The 20,067-nt window shown below is 38.3% G+C and overlaps 1 non-coding gene across 1 annotated transcript; it reads right to left on the bottom strand.

Annotated features, from left to right (window-relative positions):
• Positions 1–8,754: 8,754 nt before the first annotated feature.
• On the bottom strand, positions 8,755–8,861 carry LOC145625706 (small nucleolar RNA R71). Its single transcript, XR_014110613.1, has one exon. It is a non-coding gene; the product is annotated as a small nucleolar RNA R71 (small nucleolar RNA).
• Between the last annotated feature and the right edge of the window lie 11,206 nt (positions 8,862–20,067).

The raw sequence follows: 20,067 nt of genomic DNA, 5'->3' as shown, positions 1-20,067 counted from the left end.
TTTCGTGTCCTTTTTATAAAAACGTTTAATACAGTTTATTTTGGTCCATAATCTGGGTCCAATGATTGAATAGTTGGATGGGTCTTTAAAGGAGCTTTCCAACGATATATTATAAGCCCAAATCCGAGTTATAACGAATAAGTTATGACCAAAATATTAAACTGAGTCCAAACCGAACCTAAGCCCACCTTACCTACGACCCAATGATCATGTGGAGGGTCCAAATTATTTAATCCCATTCCTAAACCAATTAGGATTAATTAGAAGCTTCTATAAGTTTCTAAAAGATCCTAATTATCCTTTTTGAAAGGATAAGATTAAAGAGTTTGAAATTGAATAAAACTCCTTTTTTTTAAAGTCCTAATTTTATCCGAATTGAAAGACATTCAAATATAGACAGATATTATTTTCTTGCCTCATAGTTTTTATCCAAATTTTATATGGTTGGATATCCCTTGAAATTATCTTTCCAATGATATATTATAATATCAATTCCGAGCTATAACGGAAAAGATATGAATAAAATGTCAAACTCTATCCAAAACTGACACCGTCTCACTATTTCGGCCATATCTTTTATTCTACAAAATATTTTAATCTTATTCTAATTGGTTTAGAAATTAGACTTCAAGAGCTTTCCAACAATATCTTATTCATCTTATTCCAATTTGTGGATCAAAAGATATGATAAAAACAAAAACCGCAAAAACTGCTGTCTATCGAGTTTTATTTCGATTTAATTCGGATCTTATCTTGTTTTTTCGACCCTTCTTTTTTCTCTATAAATAGAGGTCATATCACCCCTTTTTCAATAATCAACAAGCTTGATCACAAAATAATTCTCTTCTCCCTCTTTATCCTAAATACTAGCCACCCTATTCTCTCAAAATACTTCCCCTAATTAAGCACTCCTAGGAGTTCATACAATACCCAAAGTTCTATACTTAAACCAACACTACCAGAAAATAACCTTTTCGTAGAGATTATTTTAACCTTTAGTATCGATTGTAATTGCAACAAATGAATTCCCAACGAATGGTCATTCGATACAATATCCCCCGTTGCCTTAGCCTTTAGTAGTGGTTTTCAATATCGCTAGGGTTGGCCTCAATAATCGATATGAAAAAGTACATCCAATCGTGGTATAAATGTTTAACTCATTTTCTTTAAAAAAAAAACATGCGTATGATCTTTACAAGATTCGAACATGCAACCTCAAACGCTTATATTAAATGTTTCACCAATAAGCTATGACATATTTTATGTATTCTTTGTCAAACAATATTTATATATCTATTGTTGAAAAGGCTTTTCGTATCGATTTTTAAGGATTTAGTGGCGATTGTAAATGATACGATTTCTCAAAATTATATAAATGTGTAAAAATAGAGTGGATATGTATTATTATGTTTTCCGTATCGATTTTATATGGGAAAACCATGGCGATTGTAAAGTGATACAACATCCTTAATTATTTCACAAACATACTTGCATATTGTAGCGAATGTACAATCGCTACGAAATAATCGCTACGAAAAGACATTTTTCTTGTAGTGCAAGGCGTGAAAGGTATAATTAACTGAGGGTTTGGACCAAATTAAATCTACATTTATTTAATTTAATTTTAATTTGCTTTATATTTTTATTGAAGTTACTAACAGTTTATTCATGATGTAGCAAATTAAAGGAACGCGCGGAATGTGAGTAATTAATTAATTTAATTACTCTTATTTTATTTTAATATTGCTAGCATCATGATTAGGTTATTTTATATTTGATTTGACTTACAATATTATTGTTAAATTGCTTCCAATATTAATGTTTATTCTATTGTTATTATTGATCACAATATTGCATGTTTAAAGGGAATATGTAATTGAAATTCACGTCTAATAAGATAATTTGGACAACCGGTTTAGGTTCCTTTTTAATCTTGTTATTAAATCAAGTGATCACAATATTTTAGAATTATGTGTTGCATTAATATTAAACCAATTTAGCTTAATAATAGGTTGGAGCAAATTGAATCTTTGTTTGCATGCCTTTGAGATCGCAGGAATCACTTTTCACTATAAGAATCGAGTAGAGGCCAGTACGGGCGAATGTGACTCCATGACTCACTTCGTACCATCATCCCCGATCCTCCTTTCGTGGTTCCGAACCATATGGATTTAGTAATCTCATGGATTATGAATGGGGTGTAACCTTCACGGGTCAATCGTTGTTGCCTATCGTTGTCCCATTATCGTGGTTGCATTTTATGATTCGTGAACGGTTTACAAGTTCCTTAAAAACTTGTTGGCGACTCCCTACTTTCCTTGTCCCTAATCGTATTATGTCAATTCCCACTTCCTATGAGTGCCAAGCATATTCACCACTTGCTTTTAACGTAGGCGCACTTCGAGCGACGCCTACACGTTGGAAAGCTCTTGTCAAGCCCTATCCAACTACACTACTATTGGACCCATATCATGGACCAACCAAACCGGATTGGCTGTTTTCTTAAAGTAAGTTTTCAAAAACAGAGAGAAGAGAAAAGAAATTAAAACTTTCCGCAACACTAAACTTTCCACACTTTCACTTCATTCGATTATGATTCGACATGAAAGGTACTCATCACCGGGTTTGGTTTTGGGGAGACACAAATGGGTGTCTACACACACCCGACCTCTTTTCTTCTTCTTTCTTCGTCTTTTTTTCTCAATTTTCTTCTTTCCTCCATAACTTTCTCTCTCTAAAACTCAAATTCTCTCTACCATCTCTCTAAGATTTCTTCTCCAATTCTCACCCAATTCCAAAACTTTTTACATATTTGTAATCCCCTCTTCATCCTCTACATTTCTATATAAAACTTTTTGAATTTCTTTCAAATTAATTTCATACCCATTTCTACCATGGCTTCAAAGAGGGCTCGGTCTATTTTCGGTAGGAGCTCTAGTTTGAGGGAGGAATACGACCCGGATTTGCAACTCCCGTACTGGCCGACGATCCGCATTGCTAGCCAAGAGCAAAAGGAGCGGCTAGAACACCTAATCGGGCGCGAGGTAATTCCTTCTCGGTGGTTACACCGCCCTACTTTAGAATCGTTTGGTTTGTATGATTTTGTGAAACGGTTTTTAAATGATATAGGCATGAGAAAATTTGTTGATATGCACTATCCTACATACCGAGAACTAACTTGTGAATTCTTGTCTTCTTTAAAAGTTGTAAATAGTAGAAATGAGCCGAATTTAATTTTTAGGTTGAACAATAGGAATATTAGTTTAACTTATGTAGAATTTTGTAAATTATTTGAATTAAATTCTGAGTTACCTCACCAATAGCATGCGGACATAAAATAGGTGACATTTATTTTGCTCTGACTGGTTTACCTACTCCCGACCCCCAATATGCTAGTACCAAACCTATTCATCACCCTGTCCCAAAAATCTGGCAAAGATTTGCGGGTTTGTGTTTTTTAGGTAGGAACGAGCCCCATAACGCCAAAACTAACGAGCTAGCTGTTATAGGTCACTATGTGTCTGAGTTTGGGAAATTGAACATAGGTAGGTATATTATTCACCATCTGAGCAGACATGCCACGGCCAGTACCACATCTCGCACCCCCATTCGTATAGGATGCCTTATCACTCGAATAGCAGTGAAAAAGGCCGGTTTTGTAGAGGATGGACCCCACCAACTGACCAACTGTGGACCAGATACCTATATGGCTAGGTATTTTGAGGATTTGGGGCGGGTACGACCGTTTAGCGAGCAGAGCAGACACCCTTTTGGTGTATTAGGACTGGGAGCGAGCAGCCTTTGCCCATCTTTCCCCTACCTAGTCCTGACTTGACCGTCTTTCCCCCAGGGCAACCGTCCGACACATATGATCTTTTAGTTGCCAACGCTAGGGGGCAAGCACCACCACCACCAGTTCCACCACCCCAGCCTCAGCCTCAGCCCAAGGTGGCATTCTCTCCACCTCGCATGTCTCACTCCGTCCCTCATGTTGACTCTGACCCAGTTTGGGACCTTCAGAGTATAGGTCAGGCCTTAGGACGTATTGAGCATTCCCACACTAACCTTAGGAGGATGGTAGGCTCTATAGACTAGAGGTTAGGGTACCTGGAGAGGAACCAGGGTAGAGCTCTCTACCCTATGTATGATGATTATGCTCGTCGGGGCAACATTCCCGACGATGCTATTTACCCTGACTAGTTTCAGCCTCCACCCCAGGGATACGATAGGGATCCCACTGCCCATGGTATTTACACTGACTATTCTGCCTTCCATGGGTACGGCCAGGACATTCCTTTCGGGGGACCGGCGGGGGGGACTTTTCAGGCCGATTATTTTGGTGGTAGCTCTTCTGGTGCAGGTGGCAGTGGAGGTGCAGGGTTCAGCTCGATGGATGAGGATGATCAGGACTAGCTATGCTGGGCTAGTTCCCGAGCCAATGAGGACATTGTCTGATTCTGGCTTGGGGGAGATTTTGGATTTGGTATCTTTCCTTTTCTCTTTTCTTTTATTTTTGGTGTGTTTTCTTAGGTTAGATTTATTGCTTTCTAGGTTAGTTTTATTGCTTTCTTATATATGAAAAATACAAAAAATAAATTGAAAAATAAATAAAAAAAAATCCAAAAATACGTTCCAATGAATTGTAAATTATGCTTCCCTGTGCCCATACTTGAGAAATTGTTTTGATTCTTGGTATATGATGATAAGCACTGTGGATTAGTTGATCATGATTTGATGTTTGATTGCCTTAAAACCTTAATATGCGTCAATTTTACCCAACTACTTGTGAATATAGTGCTTGACTAGTTGATTTGGTTAGGAATTGTGTGATAGTTCCTGGTATGTCAATGAATTTGAGTATTGATTTACAACTATAAGTAATGTTTATATGATTCATTATTATGCACATTGAGGAGGACAAAGGCGTTTATTCTTTTAGTTAGCCTCCAGATGATTTGTAGATACATTTGTTCCCTTCTTGTTACCCATGTTGTTGCTTTGACTTTTTGTTGTTTGTTAGCCACATTGCAAGCCTATTTTGCCCCATTGGTTACTAGTCCCAAGCTTGGCTTGGGGGAGCTATTAGTGAGTGAGGTGAGGGAGTTTGTAGTGTGCTTATTATTTGCACAATTTGGGTGGGTTATTGAGAAGTAGTTTTGTTTTTGATCATGTTTATTTTTGATGAGTTTGAGAGTTATATTTTCTTGAAAAAATAAAGCATGATGTTATGAAAAAAAAAAAGAGAAGTTCAAGAAAAAAAAAAGTGAAGAAAAAATAAGTGAACTTCAATAGAAAATAAATAAAAAAAAAAACAAAAAGAAAGAAAAAGTGTTCAATGTTTAAATGTGTTAGTTGGAAATTGATCAAATAAAAAGAAAATTGGAGCTTCTATGAAAAAATTCAAGTTTGGAAATAAAGTTTGTTTATTCACTCCACTTCTTCATTATTATATTTTTATGAGTGATATGTAAGAGTTGGGATTGTTTATTATGATTGGAGTATATTTGGTTGATGTTAGAGTTGGTTATGTAGGAGATGTTAATCATTATTTATTTTGATCATGGGTTCTACTAGGATTTGCTCCCTTAAGCATAGCTTTTCTCTCACTTGTTCCCAAATGATTCCTACCCTTTACCCTAGCCTTACATTACAAGCTTTAAAGACCTTCCGACCTTTGTGCATAGAGTTGTATGAATGTGAAAGTGTTGTTTATCAATGCAAGTTATGATTTGACATATTTTGAGTCGACTAGTAGGTTGAGCGTTCATTGTTTTATACACACGAGAGTCTGAGTTGGGAGGGAATTGTTCACATAAAAGGGTTGGTTGGAGAGCGATCGAGTACATCTTTTACTCGCCACATAAATGAGAGTTGAGTGTGTGAGCACTAGTCTTGAATTCTATATGCTCTTGTGGTTTGCTCTATTTGACAATTGTTAGGGAGGAAAGGTAGTTAGATGGATTTGATTGGTTGATTTTGAAGCATGTTTATTTGATTTTCCCTGAATCGTTTGTGCTTGATTTTTACTTTTTGGGGTGAAGCATATTTATTGATTCATTGATGAGATCTTTGCTTAGGGACAAGCAAAGGTTTGGCTTGGGGGAGTTTGATGTGTCTATTTTATATAGTATTTTACCTCCGTCCTTTGGTCATAATTAGTAGTGTTTTTGTCTCTTTGGAGCCACTTTTATAACTAATTGGTGTTTTCTAGTGTTTTCGTAGATTTGGTTGACTTTTGCAGGGATTTACACTTTTGGAGTATTTTCCCGAGATATTATAGAGCAATTACGAGCACTGGAGAAGCACGACCAGATTTTATAGCCCAGGGCCGGCTAGAGCCATCGAGTCGGTGATTAAGGGCTCGGTATAGGTGATACCGGGGCATTTGGACCGAGTATTTGATATGTCTATTTTATATAGTATTTTACCCCCGTCCCTTGGTCATAATTAGTAGTGTTTTTGGCTCTTTAGAGCCACTTCTATTACTAATATGTGTTTTCTAGTGTTTTCGTAGTTTTGGTTGAGTTTTGGAGGGAATCGCACCTTTGGAGCATTTTCCCGGGATTTTTATGAAGCAACTACGAGCATTGGAGGAGCACGACCGTCGTTGAAGCCCAAGGCCGGCTAGAGCCATCGAGCCGGTGATTAAGGGCTCGGTATATGGAATACCGAGGTTTGGACCGAGTATTCAAGACCCAAAGAGGAGATCCGGATTGGGCCGAGGAGTCGAGCCCAATCGGAAGTCCAAAGCCTCGAGGAGCCACAAGGGCCCGATCGGGCAAGATGCGCAGCAAGCCAAGGATGTGTGGCCCAAGGCGCGCCCGATCGTGCGAGGCTTAGCACGATCGGGCGGTGCTGCTGAGAAGAGTGTGCTAGCAAAAAGGCGCGCCCGATCGGGCGGCCCTTCGCCCGATCGGGCGCGTGTTTTCCTAGGGTCTGATTAGTTTAGTTTTAATTCGTGTTTTAGGAAAGTTTTAAATACAGTTTGTACGGAATTATTAGTTACCTCTTCTCTTAGACCTCTTCTTCTTAGATTTTCTCTCTCTACTTAGTCTTCTCTCTCTAAAACTCTCTCTAAACCTTTGTTCTTAATTATTTCATTAATTCCAGATTTATTTTGGTAACGATTTCTCTTCCTTTAATCATATTTATTTTTATTCCTTTCATCATGATTTATTTTATTACCTTGATTAGTTTAGTTTTTAATATGTGTGAGTAGTTTAATTTCTAGGGTTTATGGGGATCTAATAAATAATATGAAGGGGTAAATTATTGTTGTTGATTATCAATGCTAGATTAATTTCCTATTGATTGATTTAATGCTCTGTGACTAGATTAGGCCTATCTTTTATGCATGAGTTTGACAATATTGATTCAAGAATCGAGAGATGAGAATTAATGTTTAGGTCTAGTTTCAATAGGCAAGTTAATTTATAAATGGTTAGGTCAAGATTCGAGAGATGAGATTTAATACCGATAAATTAATTGTGTGATTGTAATACGTAGCGAGAGCCCTTACAATCTGGTTAATTGATGCATTGATGATTGACTATTATTGATTATTGGTATTGCATGATAATTTCTTATTGGATTGTTTTAATGTTTTACAATTGCGGCTTGTAAAAGTATAGCAATATTAAATTGATGAATCGAGCAGATGTTAATTTGATATTAAAGGCTATTTTCAATAAGAACTTAGATCTAGTAAATTGCGAGAGCCTGTTAGATCTATGTTGATTAATAAATTGCGAGAGCCTGTTAATCATGTTATTTATGCCATGTCAATGATTGATTACCCTGTTTTACCCTGGAGTATTATTTATTGGTGAACCTATGCCCTAGATCCTTTCATATATTGTTTTCTCCCTACTCTTATTCTTTGTAGTTTAGTTTCTTATTCATTTTTAAATATTGGTTACTTAAATAGTTTAGATTATAATAATAAATTAGGAGTAAAAAGACTAGTTTCCCTGTGGAGATCGACCCTACTTCCCTATCTACCTTAGCTAGTGATTTAGGTAATTATTTTTTATTAGGGGATACGACTTTACCCTGTCAAAATTTGGCGCCGTTGCCGGGGAAACGGTTTTATTTTTATTTCTGATTGTTTTTGTAGTCTAGATTATTTCTCTTTTGTCTCAGAGAGCGTTAGTTCTCTGAGACAAATCTCATATTTGCTTCTAGTTTCTGTTTATGCCCAGGTGTTCCAGATCAGGTTACATCCCATTCGATCCTGAGATCGAACGTTCCTTCCATAGACAGAAAAACTTCTACAAGCAAATCCTGGCGGTTTCTGGTGATACTAACAATAATCACCGCGATCCTCCAACTGATTCTAGCAATTCAGAGACAGCATCAGACGCAGAATCAGAGATGGCGGCTCCAAAGAAGCTTAGTGATTATTCACAACCAAAGCTTACGGATTTTCCACATCTCACCCCTACTTCGGCTCTTGATGGGGTTCAATTTGAAATTAAACCTCAATTTATAACGATGATAGAGAGGAAGCAATTCAGTGGAGCAAAGGGTGAAGACCCAAATCTTCACATTACCGACTATTGTCAATATTGCAACACCATCAGGCAAGCCGGGGTCACTCAAGACAAAATCAGGGAGATTCTCTTTCCCTTCTCTTTAACTGGAAAAGCTAAATTGTGGTTTAATGATTTAAACAGAACTACACTTGGTATAACTGACTGGGAAACTCTTGTTTTAAATTTTTATAACAAGTATTATCTTGCAGAGAGAACAGCAGTACTACGAAGTGCGATTCATAACTTTGCCCAAGAAGCCGATGAGTCTTTATATGAGGCTTGGGAGAGGTTCAAGGACTTACAAAGAGAATGCCCTCACCATAATTTAGCGCAATGGCAGTTAATCTAAGCCTTTTATAACGGCATTGGAAATTCTTCTAGAATAATTTTAGACTCTGCAGCTAGTGGGAGATTCATGAATCTTAATGTTGATGATGCAGGTCAGGTTATTGAAGATATGGCGATACACAATTCCCAATATGGGAATCCCAGAGGATTTGCTAATAAGGGGAAACATAGTGTCGACTCTGTATCCTTTTTGCAAGCTCAACTGAACTCTATTTGCCAAAAATTAGATAATCTGAGCACTGCTAATGTAGCTAATGTTTCTGCAATTAATAATAATTCTAATGAGGCTTTCTGTGAAAATTGTGGTATTGTAGGTCATTGGGAGCAGGATTGCAGGAGTTTCGTGGAGCAAGTTAATGCCTTCCAAGCTTATAGGCAGAATAACCTATACTCCAACACTTACAATCCTGGGTATCGGAATCATCCATACCTTTCCTACCGGAGCACTAATGTTCAAAATCCACCACCACAAGAACCACAGGTGCCACAGCAACAACAGAGAAATATTATCACCCCAATGCTAGCCAGAAGAATCAACCACAACAACCCCCCTCATCTTCCGACCCTTCTTTGGGGGAAATTAGAGCAATGTTGGTCAATATGCAAAAGCACATGGAGAGCAGGGATGCGACAATTGATCAAATTCTAGCGCATAATAAAATTGTAGATAATCAAATTGCGCAACTCTCCGCTACCCTACAAGCACGCCAACAGGGAGCCCTACCGGCACATCCGACTAGGCCTACGGATCAAGCATTTGCAATTAATCTATGGAGTGGTTCAAACTATGAAGGGCCCTCTATGCCCAGAGTTGATGAACCTATTTTATTAAATAATGCTAATCTTGATTCCATTCAACCAAACAATGTAGTTGATAGCCCTGCAGGGCTAAAGGATAATACTAACCTATCTGATTCTACATTGCAGGGGAAAACTCCAGAGAAGGCGGCTACTCCAGACAAGAATAAGAATGCTCAAAAGCCAATCATCAAACTTCCTTTCCCCAATCGTCAATTGAAGACAAACTTGGATAAGCAGTTTGGTAAGTTCCTGGAGGTGGTCAAAGATTTGAAGGTAACAGTTTCGTTTACTGAATTGATCACACAAATCCCCTCATATGCAAAATTTATGAAAGAAATTTTGACGAGAAAAAGGTCTATTAGTGAGGTAGAGACAGTAGCTTTCACTGCAGAGTGTAGTGTCGTACTTCAAAATAAGTCTCCACCTAAATTAAAAGATCCGGGTAGTTTTTCTATCCCTTGTCATATTGGCTATCTCTTGATTGATAATGCATTATGTGATTTGGGTGCTAGTGTTAGCGTCATGCCATTATCTGTGTGTTCTAAGTTGAATATGGGTAAATTAAAAGCTACCAATATAACTCTGCAAATGGCCGACCGTTCTTTCAAATACCCCCTAGGTGTTTTAGAGGATGTCCCCGTTAGAGTAGGTAAATTTTATATACCTGTAGATTTTGTTGTCCTTGATATGGCTGAGGATATGCAAACCCCGATTATTTTGGGTAGACCATTCCTTAACACTGCAGGAGCAGTCATAGATGTAAGAAGTGGTAAGCTAACACTATCAGTAGGGGATGATAAAGTGGTTTTTAATTTGAATAATGCCCCCAAAAGCTCCATGACTGAGGAGAAATGTTTCAGTGTTAATGTGGTTGTAAGTTATTCTAACAAGCCCCAAGCTCTTGAAAAAGACCCCTTGGAGGCGGTATCTTGTGTTGCATCCTTTTCAGATGAGATAGACAAATGGCAGAGGGAAGTCGATGCAATAGAAAGAGCACTCTACAATGTTGGTCTTGGTTTCGAGGATGAACAAGTGGAACCGATCGAGCAAATTGTGCGAATCGAGCCCACGGTAAGTGTTCCGCCAGATCGAGTTGCAAGTGTTGAACGCAATGACAATTTGAAGCAACACTCGATCGAAGGAGGGTTTTTAGTGCATATCATTGAAGATCCCCCAGTCCAAGTCAAGGAGGATCCACCAGATAAGGCGACTTGGCGTCCCATAGGTTATGTCAGGAAGGCGCATCGAAGCCTAAACATCGCTAGACCGGGCAAGAAACCACCCGAACAGGCGTTAGGCCAAGGGTCCTAAGAATTGTACTTGGTAAGAAGGTCGTGCGGGACCTAGATAAACCAGCGCTTTGCGGGAGGCAACCCGTATTTCATGCTTTCTAGATTAGTTTTCCTTTTCCTTATTTTTTGTTTTTTTTAGAGAGGCGAGGAGAGTGATATTTTATCAGTTTTAAGTGTTGTTGTACAGGTATGAATTTTACAGGTATAAAGACTTAGAAAAAATTTGAAGAAGAAAAGAAATCGGAGAAAAAGGGCCTCTCGGGCCCGATCGGGCGCGCAAGCGAGCCAAAATTCAGCAGCAAATTCGCCCGATCGGGCGACGCAGCCCGATCGGGCGCGCAACCAAGGTTGAATTCAGAGGCTATTTTCGCCCGATCGGGCGAAGCTTGCCAGATCGGGCGCTTTTTTTGGAAAATCGAGTGAAACGAAAAAGATATGTCGGGCGAAGCTCGCCCGATCGGGCGAGCAAAGGGCGGAAATTTTGTTCGCGTTCGCGCTCGATCGGGCGGAGCTCGCCCGATCGAGCGCGCAACTTCACTTCTGGAATTTCTCACTTTCGCCCGATCGGGCGAGGCTCGCCCGATCGGGCGCGCCTACAGCCCGTCCCCCCTTTATTTTCTTTTCTCTTCTTTCTTTCCTCACTTTATCCTTATTTCATCTTCTTCATTTCACTTTCTCTCTCTAAAACCTTCATTTTCAAACCTTCAACTCACACTTCAATCCAAGATCTCTTCCAATTCTTCCATCCAAACTTTAAAATTCTTACATTTTCCAACTCCTCTCATCTTCCTCTACAATCTACACTAAATTTTCAACACTTTCTCTCAATTTCTTCTCAAACCCTAAGAGAGAGAAAGCTTCAATTCCTACTACTTTCACATAAAATGGCTTTTAAGAGGTCTAGAACTGTAAGGGGTGAAGGATCGAGGCAACAAGCACCTAGCATTGACCCGGAGTTGCAAATTCCGGGGTGGGAGAGGGTGGTCATCACCACCCAAGAGCAAAGGCAAAGGATGCTCAACCTCATCTCACGGCAGGTAATTCCTACCCGTTTTATTCATCATCCTACGCTTTCTAGACTAGGAATTGATAAACATGTTGAAAAATTGTTCAAAGGAATTGGCATGAGTGGTTTGTTCAATTTACACTATGATACTTATGATTATTTGACTTTAGAATTCATTTCTAGTTTTAATGTCATAAAATCAAATGCTTTAATCTCTCATGTTCAATTTCGATTATTTAATAATGATATTAGATTGTCTTTGAAAGATTTTGGAAAATTGTTTGATTTGAAAGCCGATAGACCAATTGAACCACCCCAAGACAGCATTACTTTTGTCTACCGTGCTCTAACGGGGAATCCTAACTTGAACCTCCAACATGCCAAGGGAACTTGGATTCAACATCCCGTGCCAAAACTTTGGCAACGGTTTGTTGGCCTTACCATCTTTGGGAGGCATGAACCGGCAAATGTGAGGAGGGATGAACTAGAACTATTAGGGTCATACATGATTCCTAGGAGTGACAAGCTTAACATAGTTTACAGGATGGCCCAACACTTCCAAAGGGTGGCCAATGCGGCCGAATCGGGTAGGTCTAGGGTCCCAATTTACTTTGATGGGTTAGTAACCCACATAGCGGTCAAATACCTTAGTTGGACCCCTAGCGGTGATGGTAAGGTAGACGGACCAACCTTAATGGACGCACCCTACTTAGGAGGCCTTAATTGGATAAATGTGATAGGGGGTGAGACTTGGTGGGTGATTCATAGGGAGCCGGGTAGAAGAGACAACGCTTTCACCTTGCCTAACCCGGCCTTGACCAAATTTGAGAAGGGTCTTCCCTCTTATACCTTTGAATTAGGAGACCAAGGGGAGGCCCAAGCACACCACCAAGCACCTCCCTCACCACCACAACATTTCCACCAACCATCACCCCAACACTACACACATAACATTCCCACTTCCTCAACCAACTACAACATCGACCCTAACGCCCCATATGACTTTTCGGCTTTTAGAAGCCAATTGGATCGGATAGAGAGTGGGCAAGGGAGGATGGAGGGTATGGTTAGGAATTTGGACACTAGGGTAGGAGCCCTAGATGTTAGGGTTGGGGTTGTGGAAAGGAACTTAGGGCGGGGTTTATACCCCATGTATGATGATTATGCCCGTCGGGGGGCTATTCCCCCCGAATCACTTGTCCCCGATTGGTTCCAATATCTCCAAGGGGGATACACGGACCCAAGTGCCTACGGTACCTATGTGGACTATTCATCGGTCCAAGGATATGGGACCGATGCTCCTTTTGGTGGGCTTGGGGGGAATGTAGACCCTAACTATTTTGCAGGTAGTTCGGGTTATGGAGGTGGTGGTTCGAGCCATGGAGGGGCCGGTCCTAGCCATGGTGGTGGCGGCTATTCGAGGATGGATGAGGATGAGGAGTAGGTTACACTCCCAAGTCAATGAGGGCATTGCTTGATTTGGCTTGGGGGGGTAATCTTTCGCTTGGTAACTCTCTTTCCTTTCTCTCTATTTACTTGCTTTCTAGTGTAGTTTTTATTTGCTTTCTAATTTAGTTTTATTGCTTTCCTTATATGAAAAACACAAAAAAAAAATTTAAAAAAATAAATAATAATAAAAAAAATACGTTCCAATGAATTGTAAATCATGCTTCCCTGTGCCCCTTACTTGAGAAAAATTGTTTTGATTCTTGGTATTTGATAATGAGCATTGTGGATTCGTTGGTCATGATTTGAAGTTTGATTGTTTGGATTCCTTAACATGCGTCAATCTTGTCCAACTACTTGTGAATATAGTGCTTGACTAGTTGATTTGGTTAGGAAATGTGTGATAGTTCCATAATTCCTGGTATGTCAATGAATTTGAGTATTGATTTGCAACTATGAGTAGTGTTTCATGACTTATTATTATGCACATGAGGAGGACGAAGGCGTTCATTCTTTTAGGTAGCCTTCAGAGTATTAGATACATTTGTTCCCTTCTTGTTACCCATGTTGTTGCTTGTGCCCTTTTATTATTTATTTAGCCACATTACAAGCCTACATGAGCCTCATTGGTTACTAGTCCCAAGCTTGGCTTGGGGGAGCTATTAGTTGGTGAGGTGAGGGAGTTGTGGTGTGCATATTATTTGCACAATGTGGGAATAAAAGAAGAGTTAATGTTCTTTGATTTTTGATTGGAAAATATTGATGTTGTGTTTCAAAGTTGAAATTTCCAATATGAGTTAAAAAGAAAAAAAGGAGCAAAAGAAAAATGTTTGATGTTCAAATGTTCTAAGTGAAGGTTAATCAAAGAAAAAAAAAAGAGAAAAAAAAAAGAATGAGTTCAAAGTTTGAAAAAGAAAAAAAAAAAGAATGAGTTCAAAGTTTGTTTTTCACTCAAAGTTCCATATTATCATATTTTTATGAGTGAAATTGTAAGTGTTGGGATTGTTTATATTGTTTGGAGTATATTTGGTGGATTGTTGTTTGGAGTTGGTTATGTTGGAGATGTGTATGATCATTATTTTTTATCATGGGTTTTATTAGGATATGGCTCCCTTTTAGCATAGCTTTTCTCTCACATGATCCCAAATTTATCCTACCTTTACCCTAGCCTTACATTACAAGCTTAAAAGACCTTCCGACCTTGTGCATAGAAGTTATGTAAATGTGAAAGTGTTGTTTATCAATGCAAGTTATGACTTGGCATATTTCGAGTCGACTAGTAGGATGAGCGTTCAATGTTTTTATACACACGAGAGTGTGAATTGAGAGGGCATTGTTCACATTAAAGGGGTTGGTTGGAGAGAGATCGAGTACATTCTTTACTCGCCACATAAATGAGAGTTGAGTGTGTGAGCACTAGTCTTGAATTCTATATGCTCTTGTGGTTTGCTCTATTTGACAATTGTTGGGGAGGAAGGGTGATTAGATGAATAAGATTGATTGATGTTGAAGCATGTTTGTTTGATTTACCTTGAATCGTTTGAGCTTGATTTTTATATTGGGGTGAAGTATGTTTTATATGTTCATTGATGAGCTCTTTGCTTAGGGACAAGCAAAGGTTTGGCTTGGGGGAGTTTGATATGTCTATTTTATATAGTATTTTACCCCCGTCCCTTGGTCATAATTAGTAGTGTTTTTGGCTCTTTAGAGCCACTTCTATTACTAATATGTGTTTTCTAGTGTTTTCGTAGTTTTGGTTGATTTTTGCAGGGAATCGCACCTTTGGAGCATTTTCCCGGGATTTTTATGAAGCAACTACGAGCATTGGAGGAGCACGGCCGTCGTTGAAGCCCAAGGCCGGCTAGAGCCATCGAGTCGGTGATTAAGGGCTCGGTATTTGGAATACCGAGGTTTGGACCGAGTATTCAAGACCCAAAGAAGAGATCCGGATTGGGCCGAGGAGTCGAACCCAATCGGAAGTCCAAAGCCTCGAGGAGCCACAAGGGCCCGATCGGGCAAGATGCGCAGCAAGCCAAGGATGTGTGGCCCAAGGCGCGCCCGATCGTGCGAGGCTTAGCATGATCGGGCGGTGCTGCTGAGAAGAGTGTGCTAGCAAAAAGGCGCGCCCGATCGGGCGCGTGTTTTCCTAGGGTCTGATTAGTTTAGTTTTAATTCGTGTTTTAGGAAAGGTTTAAATACAATTTGTACGGAATTATTAGTTACCTCTTCTCTTAGACCTCTTCTTCTTAGATTTTCTCTCTCTACTTAGTCTTCTCTCTCTAAAACTCTCTTTAAACCTTTGTTCTTAATTCTTTCATTAATTCCATATTTATTTTGGTAACGATTTCTCTTCCTTTAATCATATTTATTTTTATTCTTTTCATCATGATTTATTTTATTACCTTGATTAGTTTAGTTTTTAATATGTGTGAGTAGTTTAATTTCTAGGGTTTATGGGGATCTAATAAATAATATGAAGGGGTAAATTATTGTTGTTGATTATCAATGCTAGATTAATTTCCTATTGATTGATTTAATGCTCTGTGACTAGATTAGGCCTATCTTTTATGCATGAGTTTGACAATATTGATTCAAGAATCGAGAGATGAGAATTAATGTTTAGGTCTAGTTTCAATAGGCAAGTTAATTTATAAATGGTTAGGTCAAGATTCGAGAGATGAGATTTAATACCGATAAATTAATTGTGTGATTGTAATACGTAGCGAGAGCCCTTACAATCTGGTTAATTGATGCATTGATGATTGACTATTATTGATTATTGGTATTGCATGATAATTTCTTATTGGATTGTTTTAATGTTTTACAATTGCGGCTTGTAAAAGTATAGCAATATTAAATTGATGAATCGAGCAGATGTTAATTTGATATTAAAGGCTATTTTCAATAAGAACTTAGATCTAGTAAATTGCGAGAGCCTGTTAGATCTATGTTGATTAATAAATTGCGAGAGCCTGTTAATCATGTTATTTGTGTCATGTCAATGATTGATTACCCTGTTTTACCCTGGAGTATTATTTATTGGTGAACCTATGCCCTAGATCCTTTCATATATTGTTTTCTCCCTACTCTTATTCTTTGTAGTTTAGTTTCTTATTCAACTTTAAATATTGGTTACTTAAATAGTTTAGATTATAATAATAAATTAGGAGTAAAAAGACTAGTTTCCCTGTGGAGATCGACCCTACTTCCCTATCTACCTTAGCTAGTGATTTAGGTAATTATTTTTTATTAGGGGATACGACTTTACCCTGTCAGTATTCAAGACCCGAAGAGGAAACCTAGATTGGCCCGAAGAATTGGAGCCCAATCGTAGTCCAATTAGTGGCCCAAGAGAGCCGCCCGGCCAAAAAGGCTGGCGCCTGGAGGCGCGCCCGGCCGGGCGGGAGAAGCAAAGGTCGGCGCCCGGTGACGCGCCCGGCCGGGTGCGAGATTCAACATGAAGAGCAAAAAGGCGCGCCCGATCGGGCGGTGCCTCGCCCGATTGGGCGCGTGTTATTGTTAGGATACAATTAGCGTCGTTTTAGTTTGTTTTAGTTTAGGATTTGTACGGAGTATAAATACTCTTCCGTAATACGATTTTAGCATCTCTCTCTACTCTTTTCTTTACTCTCTTTATTGTTTCCTTAGATTTTCTCTCTCTTATACCTTTGTTCTTAATTTATTCTTAATTCCAGATTTATTTTGGTAACCTTAGTTGTTTTATTTCATTCCTTTGATTATGTCTTGCTTTATTGTTTTGATTAGTTTAGTTTTTATCATGTGTGATTAGTTTTATTTCTAGGGTTTGTGGGGATCCATAAATAATATGAAGGGGTAATTTATTGTTGTTGATTATCAATGCTAGATTAATTTCCTATGGATTGATTTAATGCTCTATGACTAGATTAGGCCTGGTCTTTTATGCATGAGTTTGACAATATTGATTCAAGATTCGACAGATGAGAATTGATGTTTAGGTCTAGTTTCAATAGGCAGGTTAATTTATAAATGGTTAAGTCGAGATTCGAAAGATGAGATTTAATACCGGTAAATTAATAGTGTGATTATAATACGTAGCGAAAGCCCTTTATAATCTGATTGATGTATGCATTGATGAATGATTATTATATTCTACCCTGAAATATTATTTATTGGTGAACCTATGCCCTAGATCCTTTAATTCATTGTTTTCTCCCTATTCTTAACCTTTGTAGCTTAGTTTCATATTCGAACTTATATATTGGTTACTTTATAATTTAGATTACTTTAATTAATTAGGAATAGAAAGACTCGTTTCTCTGTGGATTCGACCCTACTTCCCTATCTACATTAGTTAGAGGACATAGGTAATTATTTTTGATTAGGGGATACGACTTTACCCTGTCAGCTATAACAAAGTTTCCATAGTCATTTTGCATTTCAAGATAATTTATTATTCATATACTTTAGAGTTAATTTGATTTACTTCAATGATACCTTGATTTACTTTTTGCATTATTTATTTACTTTACAGTATTTATGATTTACTTTTGAAATATATTAATTTACTTTTCTTTAGTTTTTCTACTTACTTTTGAGAGATTTTGATTTACTTTTGAGGTATTTTGAAAGCAGCCATTTGCACTTCGAACATGACTTTAATCCAGTTAGGGATCGTAGAGTGGTCCATATGACCAACAGCCATTGTGATTCCAAGCAAGCTTAGCAAGATGACATGCCATGAGCTTATCCATTCTCCTTATGTATTCAATCTCCACAACCTCGAACTCCGTAGTCAGTTCAGCCACTTCATTGATAAGAGCAGCATCTTGCGATGTACTTGGCCGCCAATGGTATCAAACATCACCTTAAGAGAAAGAGCATCCATTTCCACAACCACCTTCTTGAATTATAAAAACCTTGGCAATGTATAGCCTTCCTTGGCAGCTAGAAGTTCAAATTCAAGAGGGGATATGGCATTATATTTGCTCAAAAATCCAATACACCAATCACCATCCTCAGCCCTCACATAACCACCACCAGTAGCGTTGTTGATTGAAACCCAAGCATCATCAGTGGTGACTTTAGCATAAACCGTAGGGAAAGGAGGATTTTTTTATTTACTTTATAGCACTATTTGTTTACTTTAGAATAATTATGATTTACTTTTGACATATATATATTAATATACTATTTTTAGTTTTTCTACTTTTGATATATTTTGATTTACTTTTGACATATATTAATGTACTATTTTTAGTTTTTCTAGTTTTGAGATATTTTAAATAACTTTAGAGTATTTCTAATTATTTTTTTAAAAAAACATATGTAGGAATTGAACCTACACCTCTATGCATCCGCATAGTGCTCTACCACTTGAGCTAATAGGTTTACTTTAAAGTCTTTTTTATTCACTTCAAAGTCTTTTTTATTTACTTTTTCATACCAAAAACCACTTAAGCCAATCTGATGTGTTTGGATTAAAGATGGGCATCGTGCCGTGTCGTGCCATCGCGGGCCGTGCTTGGCCGTGCCGGGGTGGGGCTCGTGCCGTGTCGGCTTGGTGGCGGGCCGTGTCGTGCCAAGTTTTGGCACACCCTAGCCCACGGCACGGCCCACGTGCTTGGCGATCCGTGCCGTGCCGTGCTGCGGGCCACCACGGTTTTTTAATTTTTTTATTTTTAAAAATATATATATTATACAAAATCGATATATATATTACAAAATTAACGTGCCGGTGGGTCGTGTCGGCGTGCCGACGATCGTGCCCGTGCTGTGCCGTGCCAAATTTTAAGATTTGTGTTCACGGCACGGCCCACAAGTGGGCCGCCGTGCCGGACCGTACCAAAATCGTGTCGGGCTCGTGCCGCCCGCGTGCAGGCACGGCCCATGCCCACCTTTAGTTTGGATACAGTAAAGTGTATGGAACCTTAATCGGTCACTGTTGATTTTTAAGTGTCTTGTCATTGTTCCGTTTTGTGATATTCTTTTCAATATCTAATAGCTTCATCTGAAATCTCTAGAACTGTATAACAATTTGTCTTATTTTATGCATAAATACATACATATTAAAAATAGAAGTGTATATATGCAGTTTGACAGCTTATGCTTTAAGTACACTGCCTTTTGTTTTTCTAATTCTTTTTCTTTTACCTACAACAAGAAAAGATATCAGTGCAATTAGTGTCATGCCACAATTAAGGATCATAGCTATAACTAATTGATAATTAAAGGAAGAAGGGAAAAGCAGATAGATTGAAAAAATCAACACTCGGCACTAGCTGATATACAAACTCAAATGTAAGAGAAATGAGTAGGTACAAGAAGGTAAAATAATGACAGGAAATGTTAAATCTCAACCTGAAATGCCACCCTAACTCATTTTTCTTAGCTATTTTCTGAAAAAGGATAGAAACATTGAATGACACACACTCAATTTTTTATACCCAATTACTTTGTATATACAATTGTGATTGTGTAAATATAAGGGTCTACACCTCCCAAAAGTAAACTTTACGGTTTTGTTTAAACTACAATAGAATTGTTTCGACATTTCCACCCATTCGTTCTGAAACAATATTCTACAGCCAGTAATTATTATTAACTCTTGGCTTTCTTAGGAAACTAAATGTGAACTTGCAATAAAAATAAGATCTTTCAC

The sequence above is a fragment of the Chenopodium album genome, chromosome 3 (assembly GCF_948465745.1).
Source record: "Chenopodium album chromosome 3, dcCheAlbu1.1, whole genome shotgun sequence".
Lineage (NCBI taxonomy): Eukaryota > Viridiplantae > Streptophyta > Magnoliopsida > Caryophyllales > Amaranthaceae > Chenopodium > Chenopodium album.
This window is presented reverse-complemented; position numbering and strand designations above follow the sequence as displayed.